This window comes from Emydura macquarii, unplaced genomic scaffold (assembly GCF_026122565.2).
Source record: "Emydura macquarii macquarii isolate MOO-44397 ecotype Brisbane River unplaced genomic scaffold, CSIRO-AGI_Emac_v2 contig_1876, whole genome shotgun sequence".
In the NCBI taxonomy this organism is placed as follows: Eukaryota; Metazoa; Chordata; order Testudines; family Chelidae; genus Emydura; species Emydura macquarii.
The window spans coordinates 16,153,502-16,175,511 of record NW_027132013.1 but is presented as its reverse complement, the minus strand read 5'-3'; the positions used below and the strand labels follow the sequence as shown (position 1 = coordinate 16,175,511).

Sequence of the window (22,010 nt, the reverse complement as noted above, 5' to 3'; positions counted from 1 at the left end):
ATTAGTAGCTTTATAAATTCATTCAAAGACAGCATTTTATGAACAAGGGGCATCCTGAAAGAAAGCATGGAGACATTTGTGGAAGAAGCAGACTAAACGATCACAGAGATCCTTTATGCCCTTAAAAATCTAAGAAATGGAGGCGTAAATGTGATAAGAGACATGAACAAATGAGCAGAGAGGAGCAGATTTGTGAAGGGCCTTGAAGGTAAAGAGACGCTTGAATGTGATGACTCACGATTTCTGATGGAATGACCATGATGATAGTGATCAAAAAGTTCTTAAGAGTTGATAGCTGTTCTGTCACCCGTGGAAAGTGAGTTGGGATAAATTATTGCGATTCCCAGCCAGACAGGTGTCCATCTCCCAAAAGCCAGCACCACAGATGGCACATTGTTGACTGTTCACAGCAGAAAGTAAATGGGGCACAGAGATGGCACGCCTCTCCAATCCTTGGTGGTTGTTCCTTCAGGTCTCCTGGCAGAGGGCAGCATAGGCAAAGCTCATTCTGCTACTGCTCATGCCGCACTTTAAAAAAACAAACCCAAACTACTTATTTAGGAGGTTCTAACATGTTTACAAAAATCCTTGCCATATAAATATCAGAAACAAAACAATCATTACAACAGTGAGCTTCTGTTTAAAGAGATATTATACAGGACTACAGTCATCAGATTTGCCTATTTAACTGGGTGTTACCATATTACAGAATGTGCATCATTAAAACAACTCTGTTTTTCTAGTGATCTCATTAAATGGAGTGAAATCTCTGATTACACACAGACATACTAGGTCTGTCGAATATCAAATGTTAACATTAAAAAATTGGACAGGTGTCTATTTTGTTTTTGCAGGTGAATGTACTTTGTCTGAATATTGAAGGAAAGGTAACTAAATATCTAAGTATCTATCTGTCCTCTGTCTATTTTGCTGGATATGTAATTGATATGTTACTTTTTCCATAACTACAACCTCCCCTCCTTTTTTTTTGAACTATTCCTCCATGGTTAGGCTGTTTTTCTTTTTCCAGTGAGAGGCTACCAATAGCTGAGCAGGTACTAGCGGATGAGAGATTAATTCTTTTTCTCCTTTTGCCTGGCTATTTCCACTAGGATGCACCAGGAGGATTACCAAAGGATCATTTGGTAATAAATATCAAACAATTTGTGGTATTTTGTTACAGATTGCATCCCAATACTCTGCAATGACTGAACATATCCACCATATAGACATAAAATCTTTTCTTTCACAATTTCTTCAACATTTTTTCCCATTCAATTTCTCTATATTGCCAATAAGGTGCCATTGAAATAGTATCTTAAAGACATTTTATTTTATTGTGCTACCTATTGAGGTTGCTGGTCCTCTTTTCCAGACCAAACCCCATACCTCTGGAGTAATTTGTCTATCCACACCCTGTTCCCAGCGTGTCGCATATAGACACTTTTATGTTAGGAAAGTTGTCTGCAAAGATTAACATAAATTTGTTTTATCTCACCTCACAAGGTGGGTAAGATAGTATATTTTATTGGACCAACTTCTGTTGGTGGTGAGAGAGACAAGCTTTCAAGGTTACACAGAGCTCTACTTCAGGTCTGGGAAATGTACTGAGAGGGTACATCTACACTGCAATTAAAAACCTGCGGCTGGCCGATGCCAGCTGACTTGGATGCACGGTGCTTGGGCTAAGGAGCTGTTTAACTGCAGTGTAGGCATTCTAGCTTGGGTTGCAGCCTGAGCTCTGGGACCTTCCCACCTCACAGGGTCTACACTGCATTTAAAGAGCCCCTTAGCCTGATCCTGAGGCAGCTGGCCCAGGCCAGCCCAGTTTTTAACAGCAGCATAGAAATACCCAGAGTGTCACAGCTAAATACAAGGTGGAAGAGATTGTTTAGCATAAGAAGTTAACACATATTCAAGGGAACATTCAAGGTGAGGTGGCCCATTAAGACCCCTCCTGTCATCAGGGGGAAAGGAAAGGAGAGAAGAAAGGCAGCTTGGTATGAGGGTTGTTAGTGGAGTTATAGATTATTATAAGAAGAATTATAATTTTTTTTATTTCCAAATTGACGAGATGCCATCACTGCTATTAAAGTTAGCTTCCTGTATGAGAGGATTTTCTAGAAAGTTGAGTGGAAAAATGGAGGACTTCAATTATTTAAAGCTGTGAAACTGGCACCTTTCTCCAGCACTAGATTCACTTTACATTTCAAACGTTTCAAGTAAAAGAGGTCCCTCCAAACTGTGCATGAAAATGCAGCAATGGCCAAAGTGTTATGTGCCTTCTTTGGTTTCATGCAGTGTTACAGCTGTGTTGGTCCCAGGATATTAGAGAGACAAGGTGAGTCAAGTAATATCTTTTATTGGACCAACTTCTGTTGGTGAGAGAGACAAGCTTTCAAACTACACAAAGCTCTTCACATTCTTTTGCTTCACTTTTCACCAAAAAGGTTAGCAGTCATTGGATAACTAACACAGGAATCATCAGTGTAAATGGCGTAGGATCTCGGGCTAAAATAAAGAAAGAACAAGTTAAGAATTACTTAGGGTACATCTACACTTTAAATGCTACAATGGCACTGCTGAATCCCTGCAACTGTATTGCTGTATCACTTCAGTATAGACCAGGCCAGACAAGTTAAGATGTCAAGTCAGCAGGGCCCAACAAAATACATCCTAGAATACTTAAGGAACTGGCTGAAGAGATCTCTGAGCCATTAGTGATTACCTCTGAGAACTTGTGGAGGATGGGAGAGATCCCAGTGGACTGAGAAAGGGCAGATATACCTATCTATAAAAAGGGGAATAAGGACAACCTGGGGAATAATAGACCAGACAGCTTAATTTTGGTGCCCAGAAAGATAATGGCACAAATAATCAATTTGTAAGCGGCTAGAAGATAATAAGATGAAAAGCAATAGTCAACGTGGATTTATTTATGTCAAATCAACCTAATATCCTTCAACATGGTAATCAGCCTTGCAAGCTTGTGGTCCGAGGAGATAGGAGAGGAAGCAGTAGCTGTGATATATCTCAAGGTTTTTGATACTCTCACGTGACCTCATAAGCAAACAAGGGAAATATAACCTAGACAAACCTACGATAAGGTGGGAGCACAACTGGTTGAAAAACCATACTTAGAGAGGAGTTATCAATGGTTCATAAATTGAGCTGGAAGGGTATATTGAGTGGGGTCCCACAGGGATCTGTCCTGGTCTATTCTATTCAATATCTTCATAAATGATTTGCATTACAGCATAGTGGGTACACTTATACATTTTGCAGACGGTACCAAGCTGGGAGGATGTGCAAGGGCTTTGGAGGACAGAATTAGAATTCAAAATGATCTTGACTAACTGGAGAAATGGTCTGAAATAAATAGGATGAAATTTATAAGGACAAATGTGAAGTACTATACTTAGGGCAGGTCTACACTTAAAATGCTGCATTGGTGCAGCTGCATTGTAGCACTGCAGTGCTTCAGTGAAGATGATACAACGCTGACAGGAGGGCTTCTCCTGTCAGTGTCATTAATCCACCTCCATGAGAGGCAGTAGCTATGCTGACAGTAGAAGCCCTTCTGTCAACATAGCGCTGTCTCCACCAGGGTTAGGTTGGTGTAACTGCATTGCTCAGTAGTGTGGATTTTTTACACCCCTGACTCACGTAGTTATACTGTTGGAAGTTTATAGTGCAAACCTGGCCTTCGGAAGGAATGCTCAATTGCAAAAATACAAAATGGGAAATGATTGCCTAGGAAGAAGTACTGCAGAAAAATATTAATTATATTATATTATATGGGCATTATAATGGAACACAAACTAAATATGAGTTAATGTAATACGGTTGCAAAAAAGGCAAATATCATTCTGGGATGTATTAGCAAGAGTGTTGTAAGCAAAACACAAGAAGTAATTCTTCCACTCTACTCAGCACTGATAAGGCCACAGCTAGAGTACTGTGTCCAGTTCTGGGCACCACACATTGAGAAAGATGTGGACAAATTGCAGAAAGTCCGGAGAAGAGCAACAAAAATGATTAAAGGTCGAGAAAACATGCTCTACAAGGAAAGACTGAAAAAACTGGGTTTGTTTAGTCTGGAGGAGAGAAGACTGAGGGCAGATATAAGTCTTAAAGTATGAAAAAGGTTGTTATAAAGAGGAGGGAGATACATTGTTCTCTTGAACCACTAAGGACAGGACAAAAAATAATGGGCTTGAATTGCCGCAAGGGAGATTTAGGTTAGACATTATCTTCCTAACTGTCAGGGTAGTTAAGCACTAGAACAAATTATCTAGAAAGATTGTGCAATCTCCATTATTGGAGGATTTAATAACTGGTTGGACAAACACCTGTCAAGGATGGTCTAGATAATACTTAGTCTTGCCTCATTGCAGGGGACTGGACCAGATGACCTATCAAGGTCGCTTCCAGGCCTACATTTCTATTATTCTGTTTTGTCAGAACAGGGCTAAACCAGGGCAGCATGTGCTATCATTTCCCTTTTAGGAGCGTCCTTCCCAATCTGCTGATGGAATTAGAGAGAGAAAAGGGCTAAGTATTGAAATTACACATTGTCCTCTCCCACTGTGTACCTGGGAACAGACAGTACCCAACTCCCTTCCTTGCCTGGCAATGCCTCTGTGGTTAATCATAGAATTCGCTGACAGGACAGAAGCCAAGAACCTCTATCTGCAGATGACAAGGGCATTTTCAAAGCAAATGCCTGACAGTCTAAGTTTAAAGAGCTGTGTTACTGTACAAAGATCTGGTTTTAGGATCAGAGCTGGATTCTCCAGCCCAGGACTTCAAGAAGAGGGATACTGTTAAGACTTCAAATGCTAGTTTCCCAACTGGGATTTGGTTGTCAGCCATTACTTTGACCTGGGGAGGAGATATGGAGAAAGGCTGATGCTGTGGACAAGGCAGGTAAAATGAGGGAAAAAAGAATAATCATACTGAATCTGTCCAAATCCTCTTTTCAGAAACCAAATCTCTACTCAAGCTTCTTTGACTTTGCTAAAGGAACATGCCCAAATTCCAGGGTGGAGAGTGACTTGAGAGATGCTTCAGGAAGTCAGAAGTGGGAGTGAGCCAATTCTTCCCTTCCCCTCCCACTGTAATACACTGGGAAGAAGAAAAGGTTATCTTGCCCCCTCACACCCAACTTTTTCACCACACAAGCCAATACCCCCAATACAGTCTAGCAGCCTTGTGATGTGGTTCTTTACACAGAACAAGCTATATGCAGAGATCATGAAGTCCTAGTTATTTTCTCTTTTGAAGCCCTCTCTGTATGTGTGAGTGTTTGTGAGAGAGAACTATGATGCTGATGTTCTGTTCTGATGCTGGACACTATACACTGCCCTAGCTGCATCCAGCCTAGCAGTAGAGAAGTGATGAGAAAGTGGTGATATGGGACCCAAAAAGCAGAGCAGTTTCACCACATGTAAGTGCTTTGCGGAACATGCTAATGTGTGTCACGTGTATGTGTGATCAAAAATGCAGACCACAGTCTCCCCAGCTCCCACAGACACTGCCATGCCCACAGTCTCTTAGGCCATTTTCTTGTCCAAACTTAAACAAAACCAGACAGAAAATGGTTTCTCAGTTTACCCTGTGCTACAATCTCCAGGGCATTTCTGCCTTTGCCTTTCTGGTTCTGTCTCCCCTACCAGGCGACTCCAGCAGTCCTGCTGCTCCTGCTTCCTAGCTCTGATTCACTGGGTCATCTCCTCCTTCCCCAGGCCCAGGTGCTTTCTTTGCAAGCCTAATCTGGGTCTTCTAATGCAGCACAGGTACACTAGCCCTGCTTCCTCTTAAAGGGCTGGTGTCACCATGTGACACAGGGATACATCACTCCCCAACCCAAAGATTTGTTTTGGGGTAAAACCTTGCTAAAATGATACAAGGAAAATGCATATTGGAAGCAGGGAGGTGTGAGTAAACAGACAATAAACATGTCAAAAGCTACCAAACACACTTCTTAATCCATTTGTTGCAGATCCAGGTGCAATGTTTTCACAAAAGTTATTATATAAATCATTACAAATAAAAATCTATAGAAGACTAGGGCTGAATTTGGTCCTAAGACAGTGCCTCTTTAGTGTGTAAAGATTTATGCACTGAAGTCACACCAGCACATAAAAGCTTACATGTTGAAGTCATATCTCTGGGGAGATATCCAGACTTCAGGTAACTGAGAACATCAGTCACCATGGCTCAGATAATAGAGGTTTGACTATACTGATACAGGGAACATTTCCAGCAAATTACCCCTTCCCATGGACATGCTAGAAGTGTCTCCGGATATGGATACGTCTACCCCTATGCCCAGTAATACCAGAGTGGTTTTGGATGCTGGGATTTTAATCAATCCTGGTCAAATTAACGATCTCTTGTTTCCTATCTCTTTGAACTATAAGCCAGCTAGGTGGTGTGCTCTCCCCCTCAATCAGAGTTCACTGAAGTTGGGAGCAGGAAAATGAAAAGAAAAGTATATTCCACTTTTAATTTGTATAGTTCCTCTCATTTCCCTCTTTCTCAGACCAGGGCCCACATCTTCCCAATCACTCTGGTGCCTTATCCAGTACATCCTGTAGCTGGTGGCAGCAGCTGATCCCTGCCAATCTCTCAAATCTGTCCCAGAGAACATGAATAGAGTGAAAAAGAATGACAACAAAAGAAGATTACATGAGTCAATTACCAACTAAGCCAAAGGGGTTGAGTCCTTATGGGTTTTAGCAGTAATACTTCTCCATTCACACTGCCCAGAAGGCACCATTCATTACAAGGGAGCAGCAAGGCAGTCCCAGCCCATTTCCCTGGGTGACTGCCCACAGAGTAAAGGGAGAACATGAAGACATCATTAATATAGTGATTTTACTGACTTCAACTATGGAGAATGGCCGTAAAAGGGTATAAAACTTGGACCTTCCCATTACCCTCATCCAGGGGCCACAAAATGTAAGGCAAAGAATGAAAATTGCAACTAAGCCTGACAGATGGCAACACTAACATGGGAACCATGAAGACAGAGGCTCTATGTTTACAATAGGATGAAGGATGCTTGCTACTGTATGGATAACTGTATGGCATGCATACTGTATGCACGCACACAAACACTCACATCCCATGCACATATGCAGGAACCCAAGTGCAGATATGCACATTCATACCTGCACCCTACATTCAGAAATGCACCAGCAGGCATACACCCACATTCACATGTGCACCAACATTTGTTAGCAGGCATGAACATAACTCACACACATATGTATGTGCACACACTCCTGAGCGTACATGCACACACATGCTCATCCATGCACATCTACACATGCAAATGCACACGTGGATCTACGCGCGCGCACACACACACAATCCGTCATACACATGTACAGCCCACATATATTCTTAGACAATAAGGTCATGGACCAAGTCTTTATAGATGTCTGTACAGAGCCTGATACAATGGGGTTTTGATTCTAATCTTCTGATTGCTATCACAATATTAAATAATGCATGTGTGGCTGTCCACACAATCCAGCAGTTTATGAAGAGTTGTTGGGACAGACCGAGTCCATGGGTGAAACTGGTATTTCATTCACAGCCAGTCAGGCTACTCTGGGGATGAATTGCAGTCATAGTGTTAGCAGCAAGGTTTTAAATCCTTTGGCCATATGTGGGTGGGTATTAGGAGCTCATGTTCTACTCAAAGCAAAGTGGTGAGTGAGGGGATGGCTCCTGCCAGGTCTCCACTCTGGTCCCTAAAGGCTTCTTAGTCACTAATGAAAGGCCTGGCCAAGTAGAGATATTTTCGAGGGTTCATGACTGTCACTCACTGATAGTAGGGTGAGGGACAGCCAGTGTAACAGCAGCCACAGGAGTCAGTGGATACTGATCCATGTTATATGACAGATGCACCAACCTTTGTATCTCTCACCCAAGCCAGGTGACTGTGGGGAGGAACTAAAGTTCATTCTCTTCCCAGCTCTCCTGTGTACTATCCTATCATTACATAGCCTTAGTAAGAAGTGTGGGGACACTTAAAGAACATAGCTTGTATCTCTATGCAAGGAGGAACTCAGAAAAATTCAGGACCTTCTAATAGTCCTGCAAGTGCCTGACTCACATGAAAGACCTGTGAAAAACAGATAAGTCCCATCCACTTTGGGATCCTAATATACACAAGATCGAAATTACAGACCCAGAAAATATAACCCCCGAATCTCCCTAACAACAGATTGTTTCTTGGTAAAGTCATTTTTGTCCTAAAGCCTGTGGTAACTACTGTTGTGAACTGGACTTCAAAAGGCAGGTGTTTCACTATTTTCATTGCTTTAGATAATTTGCTGTGTTTAATAGGTTACAGTATGCACTTGTCTATTTCTCAGTCAGTAGCTTCTGTTTATATCACTGGTTTGTCCATTCAAAGCTTGCCTGCTTGGATACCTCCAGGTGTTTAAAGGGGGCAGGTCCAGTGTTGTTCCCAAGTGAGAAAATTAACAGCACAGCAATGAATAAAGAATCTAAGGCCTTGCCTACACGTGTGGAGGCATGTAGGGTATGTGTAGCTACACGCCGAGTGAAAAGCAGGCTGTGTCCACACCGTGGTGTGTAGCTACAGGAAGTGAAAGGCTCTGGCAGTGCGGGTAGAGGAGGCACTGCTTGGGCATGTAGAGAACCCTGTAGGGTACGTACCCTAAGATTCTGGTGTGTTCGCTGAAGCAATACCTCTCCCCATGCATACTGCTACTTATATCCATGCTGGGGGGGCATACAGCGTAAGTACTCCACACGCCACTGTAAGTGTAGACAAAGCCTAAGAAGGATAACATTAGCCAAAGACCTGCTTCTGCTCTCATTGGGTCAAAGGCTCAGATGCAGCTGAGCAGCACTCAGCAGAGCTGAAAGGGGGGTATACAAAGGCATTTGCCCACCCTCCAATGCTGGGGGTCTCTGGCCTCGGGACTGACCCCATCATACAATAAGAACAACACTGTCCCCAAGGGATCCTTCCGGCAGCCAGAGCTCGAGGAGTACGACTAAAGCTAGCAATGCTCCCTTCTCCTGCCATTCTCCCTGCACCAGTGGTGAGGAGCTGCTATAGTAGCTCAACACCACCCATGGAGCCCCCTACTCTAGGGGAATCCTCCAGCAGCTGTCCAAGCCAGCTTTACAGCTGTTTTGGGTCACTGGAGTGGCACAAGCCAGCCTTAATTGATTTGGGATGCCTCCATTTTTGGGTGCCCCACTTGAGTATGTGCTACATTTTCAGAAATGCTGAGCACTCCAATCTCCTAGCTGGAGCAGAGGATGCTCAATGCTTCTGAAAAAATCAGCACCCTAGTTTGTTATGTAGGGCATTCAAATATTATTGCAATCAGTAGCCACTTCTGAAAGTTTGAGCCTAAATATTGTATTAGCGCAGTGTTTCTCAACCTTTTTGATACCAGGGACTGGCTTCCTTTATTGTGTCAGGGAGATCTCAGGCTTCCTATATTGTGTCAGGGAGATCTTGGGGACCAGTGCCGGTCCATGCACTGGTCCTTGAGAAACACTGTATTAGTGGATGGCAACAAGTGTAGCAATCAGCAGAGCACTATGTGCATCACGGCTCATTGGTATGCTTTTGCAAAGTGATGAGTGGATCCTGGAGCAGAGAGCATCCAGCCAGCAAAGGAGGCACTGCAGTCCCCATCACCTTCTGCACTCTTGCTGCAGCCAGCAGACCTCAAGGGAGGACAGTATCAAGGTCAGGGCACTGTCACCTATTTCATGTGGTTTCTTAAAGTCATTTGGTAATCTACATCATTCTTTTTAAAAGTGTGCATCTTTTCTGAACAAATTCTTCAATCTTCCTTCGAAAGAGAAAATCAGTTCCACCAGTCCACCCTTCATGAGGAGTGCTACAATAATTAACCAGTGTGAGTACACCAGTGTTCAGGAGCAACCCTACAATAATAAACCAAAATGTTCAGCCCAGCTCTTCTGAGCAAACTGTGATAACAATCAAAGCCAGCATCAGTGTGCAAGGGAGGAAAGCCACATTGGCAGTGAAAACACATTTCAGGCTTAGGAAGGGTGCCTTGGAGGAAATAGGGTCTTATGGCTAAGGCACAAAATTAGGAGCATCTAAATTGATAGCTCTGCTATAAACTAAGGCTATGTCTACACTACCACTTATATCAGTATATCTTATGTCACTCAGGCATTTGAATAAGCCACCCCCTGAGGGATATAAGTTACACCAATCTAAGTGCTAGTGTGGACAGTTCTATGTTGGTAGGAGAGCTTCTGCCACTGACATGGCTACTGCTGCTTGTTGGGGGGTGAATTAATTAAGTCGATGGGAGAACTCTCTCCTGTTGGCTTAGAGTGGCTACCCTAGAGAGCTTGCAGCTGCGCCACTGGAAGCTCTCTAGTGTAGCCATTACCTTAGTGTGACCTCATGCAAATCACTTAAATTGTCTCTGCCTGTTTCCTCACAAATGGGGATAACAAGTCCTCTGAGGCTTACTTCACTGACATTGTACAATGCCTGGAGATCCTCAGCCAGAAAGTGCTATAGAAGATAAAACAGTTCTCATGTTATGCTTCTGGGGAGTTATAAGCAGAGAGTAAAAGACTGCTTTTAGAAATGCTGAACAGGACAGTCTCTGCTAGCTTGTCCCAGGCAAACAGACAATTTAAGCTTCTGAAATTCTATCTGTTATTTAATAGAGAACAAAATGGCAGCCTCCCAACCCATTTCCAAGTAAAGGTACAACTGTGGGAAATAAGTTTCCTTCTCTCCAGCACTTTTTCTCTTATAAACCTTTAAGAACACCCAAGGCAAAGATAATATATAACATTTTTTTTAAAAATTCTTCCCACTATGAAATATTTATCTTATCTTGGAGCTCTCTCATACAGCATAATTACCCTTCAAGGGCCTTTCAACTTTACTGAACTTTCACCATCTCTTATGTTCCAGAGGGCCCTGAAAATGGTCCAGCCACAATCTCTCTCCCTTTTGTTGTTCTCTTGATAGCAATTCTGTGGCTCCTCCAATCCCCTAAAGCACATATTCCTTCTATCACACTAAGGTAGAGATGTAATGAAGTCAGTTCTTCCAAATACCAGGGCAGGAACCTTTGTATTAGCTGCCATTTTCCAATCTGGGACTTCTGAAATTCCTTGTAATAATCTTCAGAAAGTATTGTGTGTGTCTTTCTGACCAAACATGTCCCTTAGGAGTTTCCAGTAGAGTAGTTCTGCCATGTTCTTAGGTCCTATTTCACAGGTCCTAGGTGATATAAAATACCATATAGTCCCTGGATGGGGATGAGGGGAAGATGGGAGATGATACACCTCAAAAACCTATTGACTATTCATTAAAATATGTCCTTTCCTTGTTACTGCAATTTGCCCCCAAAGACCTAAACATTTCTTCTTTCTTTTCTGATTGGGCCCTACTTGGCCAAATCTAATAAAAGTTTCTTCTGTCTAATTAAAAAAAAAGCCAAACCACTGAGCGCAGGATCTCTACTTTAAAAACATACAAATGTGCAACATAAAAACTGACTCTGATGTTTTGCCACTGGTGGGCGTGACTATTAGGACACATTTCTGGAAAGAGCCACTGTGTTTACAGCGGAGAAAGGTAAGTCCTCTAAGCAGTTTCTCTGGGAATAAACCACTCTCTTGTTGGCTTCCAGCAATTAGTTTACCACAAGGATTAGTTCACTGCCTCCGTGGTCTGCAAAGTGTATCATTTGCAGTGGAAACATATTGTACAGTCAAAGGAATTAGTGGTGAGTTTTGTTCTATTACCCAGGCGCTCTTCAAGGTAGAGCCTTGAAAATAGAGAACAATGAGCAACCCACAAGTCCCCAGTTATTATGGCTTAGATACAGCTAGTCCCATAGCATAGGCAATGCTCATCTGTCCAAAGGACAAAGAGGGCAAGTAACTTTAGGTACATTTTACAGGAAACTTGAGATCCATGAGAATAGTTCTCACACAGCAGGTCTGATTCTCCACTGCCTTGTGTTGTCATTTTCACATTTGCAAAGAGGGCATAAAACGCTATCAAATCAGAGTAGCTGCATTAGACCCCAACATCACATTCACTCTGCACTGATGTAAGCAAGTACACAAGGGGCAGGACAGTGGAGAATAGGGCCATGAGGGGCAGCTAGAGTCAGAAAAGGCACCGTATAAACGAGGGGACAGATTCTCCAGTAAAGGACGACTGCTTTGCTCTACACTGCCAGTGAAATATGGCTCTAAAGCTAGCTTAACTAGCCAAGGAAAGATCCTCCCAATGAAGGGTGACACTCTGGTTGCATAGACATAGGTGCTGGAACTACCCCTGGCTTGAAGTGGTTTCCGTCATATACAGGGTTTACAGTTTGGTTCAATGGCTGTCCACACCCCCACTATAAAAATTGTTTCAGCACCACTGGGCAAAGAGCCAACACAGGGGCTCTCACAACACCCTTCCTCCCTGCTGCAAGGGCAGAAGGAAAAATATCGTCTGCCTGGGATGTCCCTGCACTTGAACTATATTGATCTTTAGCTGCATTTTTATTCCCTGAGGCCCTTGCAGCCTGGTGTAATTTAGGGCACATTTCATGACCCCTGCACAGAGCAGGCCCATGATGAAGAGCTGACAAAGGTGAGATTTAAGCAACCCTTTGCACAAACACATGCTGCCAGCCCCTACTTGCACCCCCTGAACTTTGGCTTTGGCAAAGGATCTGCCCCTAGACTGAGTCCCATGTTGATTCTCTCTCAGTGATTTCTAGATCCAGCATGCTCTGCCTATGGATCTACAGATCATTTTTCTAGCTGCTGGTGCCATGAACTCCTCCTAGTATTGAAGAATCCAGCTGTGTCTTTCTGCCTTTCATATTCTTTCCAGAAATAAAGATTCTAAAATTGAAATTTAGCTGGCAATTCAGTTTTGATGGGAACATCCAGCCTTCTGTGAAGCTATGCTGTAATTTCCTGGGGCGTCAAAACAGTCCTGAAATAACTTCAGGACTGATGCAACTTCACCACAACATGACAAAATATTTGCAATACTTTCTTATTGAAGTACTGATAACAACATTACCCCAGAGGGCAAAAAATCTCTAAGGCTGCTAGTTCTAATCCCATTCTCAGCTTTTTGCATGGTGGGCTGGCAGTGGTTTAGGAGTGTCACTGAATGGAAACTCTTTTCCAGAGGGGCAGTGAACGCTGTCATGCTGAACTCTGACTCCCTTCCTGCAAGCGAACCCCCCATATAGGAGCTAATTCCCATTCTCACATGGCGGAAGCTAGCGCAATTCTGCTGAAGACAGGGATACAGTGGGAAAGGGAGACAGGGATTTGAGCCTTGTCACATAAGACATAGGTGGAAGGAGGGGAGATTTGCCTTACTGCTGCTTTATATTCCTCCAAATTCCTAACTCTAAGCCCATAATTGTATTAGCGTCTTAATGACCACAGGGACAAAAGCACAGAAGGAAATGAGAGGCTAGGAGTGTGGAGTCAGAGACCCCTCCATTTGGGGAAGGCTGCGTGACAAAACAGATGAGTGATCTGAGGGAGGGGATTAATGGAGGTAGAAGGGGAACTGCAGTGTTTGTGTAATGGAGGAACAAGGAGGAACACACTGGAGGAAGTGAGACAGAGCGTATGTTAGTTCTTAGCTTATAAAGTAGGAGGGACCACTGTGATCATCTAGTGACCTCTAGTCTGACCTCCTGCATAACACAGGCCATAGAACTTCCCTGAATTAGTTCCTGTTTGAACTAGAGCATGCCTTTTAGAAAAACAACCAATTTTGATTTTAAAATGGTCAGCGCCATTACAACCCTTAGTAAGCTGTTTCAAAAGTCAATTGCTCTCACTGTTAAAAATGTAACCTCTCTTGTTGTAGAGGCCTTGCTAGAGTGGGGTATTTGGGCGATATACTAGTGAGTCCTTCCCCACCCTTGCTATACCTAGGCAGATAGTCACCTCTGTGAGAAGGAGCTAGTAAAGGTGCGTTGCTTCTTTGTGGCTATTACAGGGCCAAGGTAAATACGGAAAACCAGAACACTCCAACTCGCTTCTTGCCTCCAATCCCGTTTTATCAGCCAGCCTCCTTCAGACAGACCTGCCTGAGAACCTTAAATGGCCTGGAAAGCAAAGGCCATTTTCCTCTCATTGCTGGGCTGCTGCTGGATCACTGCTCAAGCATCAACAAGGCAGAAAAGACACCAAGTTGCTATATGTCCAAAGAGGTGAACACAGAGAGTGAAAAAGCGCTTTTGAGCAGTTTAATCCCTCAAATTAGACTACAGCTGTGTTTAGAAGCACATTCAGAACTAGGTTAATCGGAGTGTTTAGTTCAACAGCACAGTTAACATGGGAGGTGTCATTCCAAACTTGGCCACGGGCAGCTTTTCATTGTGGCTCTTGCCTGACAGATCAGCACCACTCTGCTACATAGGACACAAGAAGGAAAAACAGGGAGGGAGGGAGAGGCAGTGGCTGGTGGGAGAATGATTGAGCAGCTGAATGTGACTGGAGATCATTTCCCCTTGAGTGGATAAACTATTGGATAGCCAGAAAACCACAATTTAAAGGAGGTTCAGGCAAGTCAAGGTTGAAAAGAGTCCTGTACAGATAAGAAAGCTGCCCAGGGAAGTTAAGACGACAGTAACTTCTCCTGGTACAAGCCACTGTTTCAGTTTTATTGAAAGGAAGTTCTTTGCAGTGTCTCAGACAAGTGCTTCTGTGCCGGACTATTTCAATCCTCCCTTCTGTCCACAGTGCAACAGCTGTTGTGTGCAGATAACAGAGAAAATGGCTGAGGATGGGCTGTATCATTCACACTGTCCCTTCTGCTCTACAAAATCAACTATGCTAGGAAATTGTTTTTAAATACCAGTGGTTTAAAATGGTATTGCTATCTGCAGAGATGGGGCATGATTTGATTCAAAACAGCTTTTGGAAACCATTCTCGAAACTAGCCAGTTTTTAAAAAATGGTTTTCTAGCTCAGTCTTTTGTAGTGTAACTGGGGTCTTAGTCTTAGCCCCATCAGCCGGTATAGGCCACATTCACTCCAACAAAAACACAGCTATTGCTCTGTCTCCCTGGATGGAGCGAATACAAACATTATAAGAGGAACTAACTCTCCCCCCTCCCCCCACACACACCTTTTCAAAATAAAAGTGTCTTAAAGTACACAGGAATGAACAATAATCCTGTGTGTCTACCCTTTCTGACTGCGTCTAGTGCCAGATGCTTCAGAGCAAAGCGTAAGCCTCATTATTATTACTACGGCATTTATACTGCAGTACATCTGGACATCTCAACCAGTTTGGGAGCCCTGTTGTGCTAAGCACTGTACAGGCATACAGAAAGTGACAGTCCCTGTTCCAAAGAGCTTTCTGTATCAAATAGTGCTTCTTAGTCACTAGTGGTGGATTCCTTTTAGAAAAGGGGAATTTGAAAATTAGAATCCTGTTTGCTTTCAGAATTAGGCTGCTGAGAATGTCCTGTCTTCTCAGCTCCCTTTCCCATCCCAAAGCACAGCTGGCTCCCTATTTCTGTTTTTCTTGTATATGTTTCAGTCCCAATGACTGACACCTCCATATTCCTATAATCAAACCATCACCACAGTTAATACTGTTTGGCTCTCATTGTTATCCTCAGCAGAGTAGCTAATCTCCATAGTTGACTGGAGTTCTGAATTCCCCCCCCGCCTTCTGCTCCTAAAGGCAGGTCTCTCCAGAGCAATGTTGAGACACACTGGCAGACTGCTGTAGGAAAAGCAGACACTGTCATTGCTGGTACTTTGCTTTCTTTTGTGTAAACAGTGCACATCAATCTTCCGGGCTGTCAAACCAACACCATTCACAAATACCGAACTAACTTTACAAAAGCATTAACAGTCACTCAGGGGCCCTCAGGACATAAGGAAGCAAAGGAAGTCAGGGGTTTACCAGAGAGCTATACTATTTGCTCACAACCTTGTCAGGCTGTGGTCACGTCTCAGAGACTGTTTCAAACTGAATGTCTTCTCATTAAAAAAAAAACCAGAACATTGAGATATAATGTACCTTGCTCACTCCCTTGAGAGGCTAATTTCCCAGGCACCCCACAGCATCTTGGAGGCTAAATCCCAATGCAAAGACAGCTCCCAGCTGGTTGGAAGGTAGAGAGAACCCCACACATAGCAGCTCACTCTACACTGTAACGTCTATGAGGAAGTTGTGTGAAGGCCACTTCCTGCCTACAGAGTTCTCTGGCAACTGCAGTCATTTTTAGTTAATGCCATTCAGGAAGTTTAAACCCCCAAAATTAGTTTTGTTAAGAAAAGACAAAAGACTGAGCATCCTTAACTCCTATTACTTTCAGTGGACTCCCTCAGAGAGAGACCCGGAGGGGGGTGGCGGGGGGGGGAGGGGGGGGCAGGCAGATGACGACGGACACGACCACGACCCCTAACCATGCAGAAGGCACTCATTCCCTCACAGAATTGTATTCTAACAGCCTGCAAAGACAGCAGCTGTGACTGTGCCACACTTTGCAGTGGAAGGACACATCCCAACTGTGAGTCCGCAGCACTCTCAGAGAAGCTCGAGTCCTACAAGGACACAGGGCCCTTTAACTGAACAACCAGATCAGCTGACCTCTCTGTTGAACTGTAACATAAATCTTACCCAGGTGGCATATTACTTAGGTGTTACATGAAGATAGAATGGTTTCAGCTAGCAATGACACAGGTATCCTGTACTATTAATGTCTTTGCACTGTTCTGTAACTGTGTAATAAGTCTCAGAGATTGGTGTATTTCCTGCCCTTGATCTTTCCATCCATATGACAACAGCAGTGATGGTCAACTTACCTTCTGGTTTCAATCTTCAGCTCCTGAGTTTTACTTAGCACTGGACTTAGTTAATGCCTCCTATAGAGAAAACATCTTCAAACTATAATCTAAATAACACATCAAGTCATTATTTTAAAAGATACATTTAGTTGGTAGCTAAACACTAAGAACTTGCTTCTTCCTTAATGCATGCACATAGCTCTTAGGAATGCTGTTAAGTGTACCTCCAAGGAAGACATTTACTGAGGTTCAATTTCTAACATATCTGAATCACTTCATTATTATGCCTTGGTATCATTCTGATTTATCACTAAGGCTACAGCTACACGGATGGCAGCAAAGTCGCCACCATCAGATCGATTGCTCTGGATCAACTGGGCGGTCAGTGAAGACCCGCTCAGTCGATCCAGAAATTGACGTACTAAGACCACCTTCACAAGTGGTGTAGCGCTGCGTCGACGGGAACGTGGTTCCTGTCGGCGCAGTGCAGCGAAGACGGTGCGCAGAAGAGGAGCAGAGAAGTCGATGGGAGTTACGCACGCTTTTTGTTTGTGTCCAAAGGCGGCTTAAAATGATCACCTGTGCACTCCCCTAATCCTGGCACTACCTCTGACCAACCCTGCATGAGTTAGAGTCATTTTCAATCTGTTTTAATTTGCAGTTTGTATATAGCACCAAGAGAGCAAAAATGTAACAAAGAATTGGATTAGCAACAGGAATGTCCTGGTCACACCAATTTCCTCTGGTTACACTCCTTTCCCCTCCTACCTCAAGAAGCAGGAAGTGATGCATGAAACCCCCTGTCATCTCTGGACCACTGGAGGATCACCCTTGTGGTGGTGATCCTCCCTGGGCCTATTCCACTAGCTGTAGGAGCAGTTTATGCCAGCAATGCGGTATAAAGAGGCTGCACTGCACTGGAGGGTCTGGATCATAATTTTTATCTCAACAGCAAGCTTTCAAGTAACACTGTGAAACTGCTTCAAAGCATTTTTAGCAGCCAAGCAACAGCCAGAGGGTGAGGGGAGGGAAGATAAGAAAAAGTAAAGAAAGTGAGAGAAGCAGAAAAAAATGACCTACTTCTATTCTCAAGAATTTTTCCCCAAGGGATTATTGTCCTCTCAGAAGTCTGATGATACCAGCAATGCAGGCTCAAACTCATTACCTGTCTACTCAGCCTCCCAGAACTCGTCTGCAACCTCTTTGCTCTAAAGAGAACACAAGGGGCAGGAGTAGTGCCTTCCAGGAGAAAGGAAAAGCATTCTCCTGCCAGACTGACAAACCAGAACTGAGCTTTTGACACACACCTCTCAGAAAAGCCAAATGAAGGTGGGAGCTGCATCACGAAGGAGAGCAGCCCATTTTGCCTTTGGTCACAGCTAGGATGCCCCACTCGGGAGAGACACCATTCTGAGGGTGCTGAGGAATGGAAGGTGTGGACTCTCTTTATATCAGGCATCAGCATTTATTTCAGAAGACACACTGGGCCACTCACAGCTCTAGGGCTGACTCTCAGCACATCATGCTCAAAAGGCACTCCTGGGTAGGGTTTTTGGCCTCTTGGGGTCCACTTCACTGCTTATGAAAGTCCCAGGATCACCTGACTTTTAGTTGCCTTAACTACACCTAAAGTTTCCTGTTGTAACTGTGAGATGGACTGGACTTTTGGAATCCTATCAATACTCCATCTCTCACCGGCTCTAGCATGGTCATTGTACAAGAATTTCTCCTCCCTGGCAAGTGACAGCAACACAGTACCTCTCCCTCCACATCTCCCATGACTGGAATAACCACACTGAGGTGCATTGGCAGAGCTAACTGTGTGTTCAGAGTCTCAGGACTCAAACTATGGGCATGAGATAGGTTAGGGTTGAGGTGCATTGGGAAAATGATGTGAGGTCCCAGGACTGGAACAGGTGAGGGTGATGCAGAAAACATGAGGTACTTTTGCAAAGGTAGGCCAGCATTCGGCTAGAAGGAGGTGCTGCATATCCAGACTAAGGAGCAGTGTGGGGGGGAAGGGTACCAGGACTTCAATACCAGCTACAGTACAGTGGATCTCAGGACAGACATAAAATACACTATTTTGGTCAGAAATGTATGTAGAAGAGACTTTGGAGAGACATAAGGAGTAGATCTGCAGGATTCAGGGAGAAAAGCACAGGGTCATGTATGAATCAGGGCTCAGGTATATTTCTGGAGCTGGCTGGAGATATCTTTCACTACAGCATGCAGTATAGCTGCTAGCTCTAGACATACTGTTAGTCATGCTGGCTCTAAGCATAAAGCTAGAGGCAATGTGGTTCAGTGGATCGAACACCAACCTAAGACTCGCGAGACCTGCATTCTATTCTCAGCTTTGCCAGTGACCTGCTGTGACACCTTGGGCAAGTCATTTCATCGCTGTGCCTCAGTTTCCCAACCCACCTCTTATCTGTCTTGCTTCATTCAGTTATGAGCTCTTTGGTGTAGGGAAGGTGTCTAGTTACGTAGTAGTACAGCTCCTAGCACAGTGGGGCCCTGATCTTGGTTAAGGCCTACAGGCACTACTGGAATAGAAATAATAACAATCCTTCACTTTCACAAGCACAGAATTCATACAGGAGTATAAAGCAAACGGTTGTTTTGGTGGGTCCCTGACTAGGTGCCTCCAAGCACTAGCTTCATTTGTTCAATTGCCTGTATTCCATGGACTCCTAAACTTAGCAAAGCATTTTTTCTGGGGAGCCCAAACGCACATCTGCAAGCCAGACAGGCATTTGCATTTAATAGCATGTTCAAAAACTGCTCCATAGAGCACTTAAGAACAAGTAATTGAAGGGAATATCACTGCAGTACAGCCTCTCATTAGCAGTGTAATTAGTCTGCTGAAAATAATTAACATTCCTTTCTACAAAGAAACCAGAGGATCCATTACATTCATTACAACTGCACTAAACAAGCAAAACAAAGTCCCTAGATGAGGGTCTTCCATTCAGGGAGATGGAAAGACAAGCATTCAGCAGCAATGCTGATGTTTCATACCTAGGAAAGACAAAAGAGCCCCCTGAGGATGGGAGGCTGCCATCCATACTGAATTCAACCTGTGCACTGATCTTGGGGTCAGAGAGATCAGTGCATGCAGGTGGATATGGATGATTGGTACATGTGTGATTGGTTGATGTAAACATCTGGGCATGTGATTGGTTGATGTACATCAGGTGTCTGTGCGTGGGTATATGTAAGTGTCGTACATGTAGGTAGCAGGTGCACAGCGCACATGTAAGGCTGTATGTAGTGTGGCTGCATTAGTTAGATGATATAGTCAGGACATGTCTGATTGGTGTGTGTGTGTGACTTGTGTGCCTGAGATTGATACTACACACCCTCTTATCACACACTTTCAGAAGTATGTGGCAGTGCATGTGACAGGGGAGTGCATGATTGAGTGCCACTGGTGTATGCATGTTTGTAACTGGTGTATGAGGGGGTGCCGGTGATAAAGGCAGAGGAATGTCACTCTTCTTCAATACTACCTTTCTGGCTCAGCCTTTGAAAAAAGCAGCATTGTACAGTCATCTTTTAAACCAGTTATGTTAGCTCAAGAACTTTCCCCACACCCCAGAAAAAACACCAGAGAAACCACAAATTCTCTGCCCTTCCATCCCTGTGATCAATTGACAAACCACTAGCTATAACAATAAAAGATCCTGCTCTTTCAGCCGCTCCTGAAAGCCAGGTTTAAAATGTTCTCACTTTCAACTATTAACAGTCAGATCCACCTCTCCATGTACAAAAATCTCCAAATGTCAGAAGTTTTGGTTATTAAAAAACAAAACCTCCATGAAAATACTAGAATCCACAATTTCACAACCTACATGCAGCCTTAATCATAATCCTGCCCTTATGACTCACAGGTGCAAGTGAGGTGATAGGTATATAAGGGTTGTGTCTGTGACCAGTTAATGTGTACTGAATATGTTAGGTATGTGCCTTTGATTAGTGTATGTCTGAGATTGGTGTGTATGTTCTGAATGTGTTAAGCGTGAGTGCTAATGGTTTGTAGTGTGTGTGAGAACAAGGGATATGGGTCATCATGAGCTCGGGCTTACAATATCACTGTCTGCTGCTGCAGAAGCTACCATATTATCCCAAAATTCATGTGAAGTTTCAGTGCATCACACTTGGCTGCGAAGGAACCATGATTCCAACACACTCGTGTTCATAGTTTGTTCAGGGGACACAGCAAACACAATAAGCGTAAGTACCCACAGTTGCCTGTCTTGGGATTTCCATCCCACTTCTGAGCTGGATACATTTCCCCTGCTATGAGAATTGAGCATTTATAAACCATTAAGTACAATTGCCAGGAGGCTCAAGACCAGCAGCACAAAGGGCTCCACAGCTACATTGCTATGGAAACCACCCAGACACAAATCCAAAGCCTGCTTGGTTTGTCTGTCTATTTATTTTCCTAATCAGTAATGTATTATTCGATAGCATCCCTTCTCCCCTCTTTCCAGACCGTCTACGTCTACAAGCACATGCCATTTCACATGCCCAGCCCTCCTTATGAATCCTTCCAGCTCTCACCTGCTGTACTATCAATCATCCCTCTTTCCCAGTGTCCTCCAGTTGCCCATCTTGGAGACTACTGTCCATACCTACGGACAAACCAGAAAACACTTGCAGCCCTTCCACCCAGAAAGCCAGTATGTTACCTCCAGAACACACGTCCTATCAGCTAGCTCAAATTAAAGTCTGTGAAAGATTTTTCAGCTAAGAGGAAGTCTTCTCTTTACCAGTTTGTCATCCCACCCTTTCCCCCACAAGCTTTTCTTTTGGGGAAGGCAGCTCTAGAAGGTAGGTTGGTTGAAATGCCCTTGAGATGGTAAATATCTCAAAAAAACATGACATGCAAGTGGATAAATTCTTGCCCTAAGCAGCCAATCATCTCTACAGCTGCTATGATTACAGTGAGGGAAAGCCAACTGACAGTCAGCAAGCTAGGAAAAAGCCTAATGGGTCAACAGGAATTCTGGGGGATGTGGTGGAGAGATGGGAGAATACTGATTAATCTAATTAGCAGCATCTTTTGACCAGAGTTAGTAGAATGGTTGGAGGTGTTTTAACATAAACCAGCAGCAAGGAAGGAATAAATTAAAGGAAAGGGCTCT

General features: G+C 43.7%; 1 protein-coding gene and 1 long non-coding RNA gene across 3 annotated transcripts in view; both read right to left on the bottom strand.

The window, feature by feature from the left end:
• Positions 1–22,010, bottom strand: part of TMEM229B (transmembrane protein 229B) — a 54,218-nt gene that overhangs the window by 7,651 nt on the left and 24,557 nt on the right. The gene's annotated exons all lie outside the window — the stretch shown is intronic.
• The window catches only part of LOC137159454 (uncharacterized), a 39,282-nt gene continuing 19,618 nt past the window's right edge, over positions 2,347–22,010 (bottom strand). The window contains exon 2 of the long non-coding RNA XR_010921630.1: positions 2,347–2,511. This is a non-coding gene — a long non-coding RNA (uncharacterized lncRNA). The remainder of the gene's footprint in view (positions 2,512–22,010) is intronic.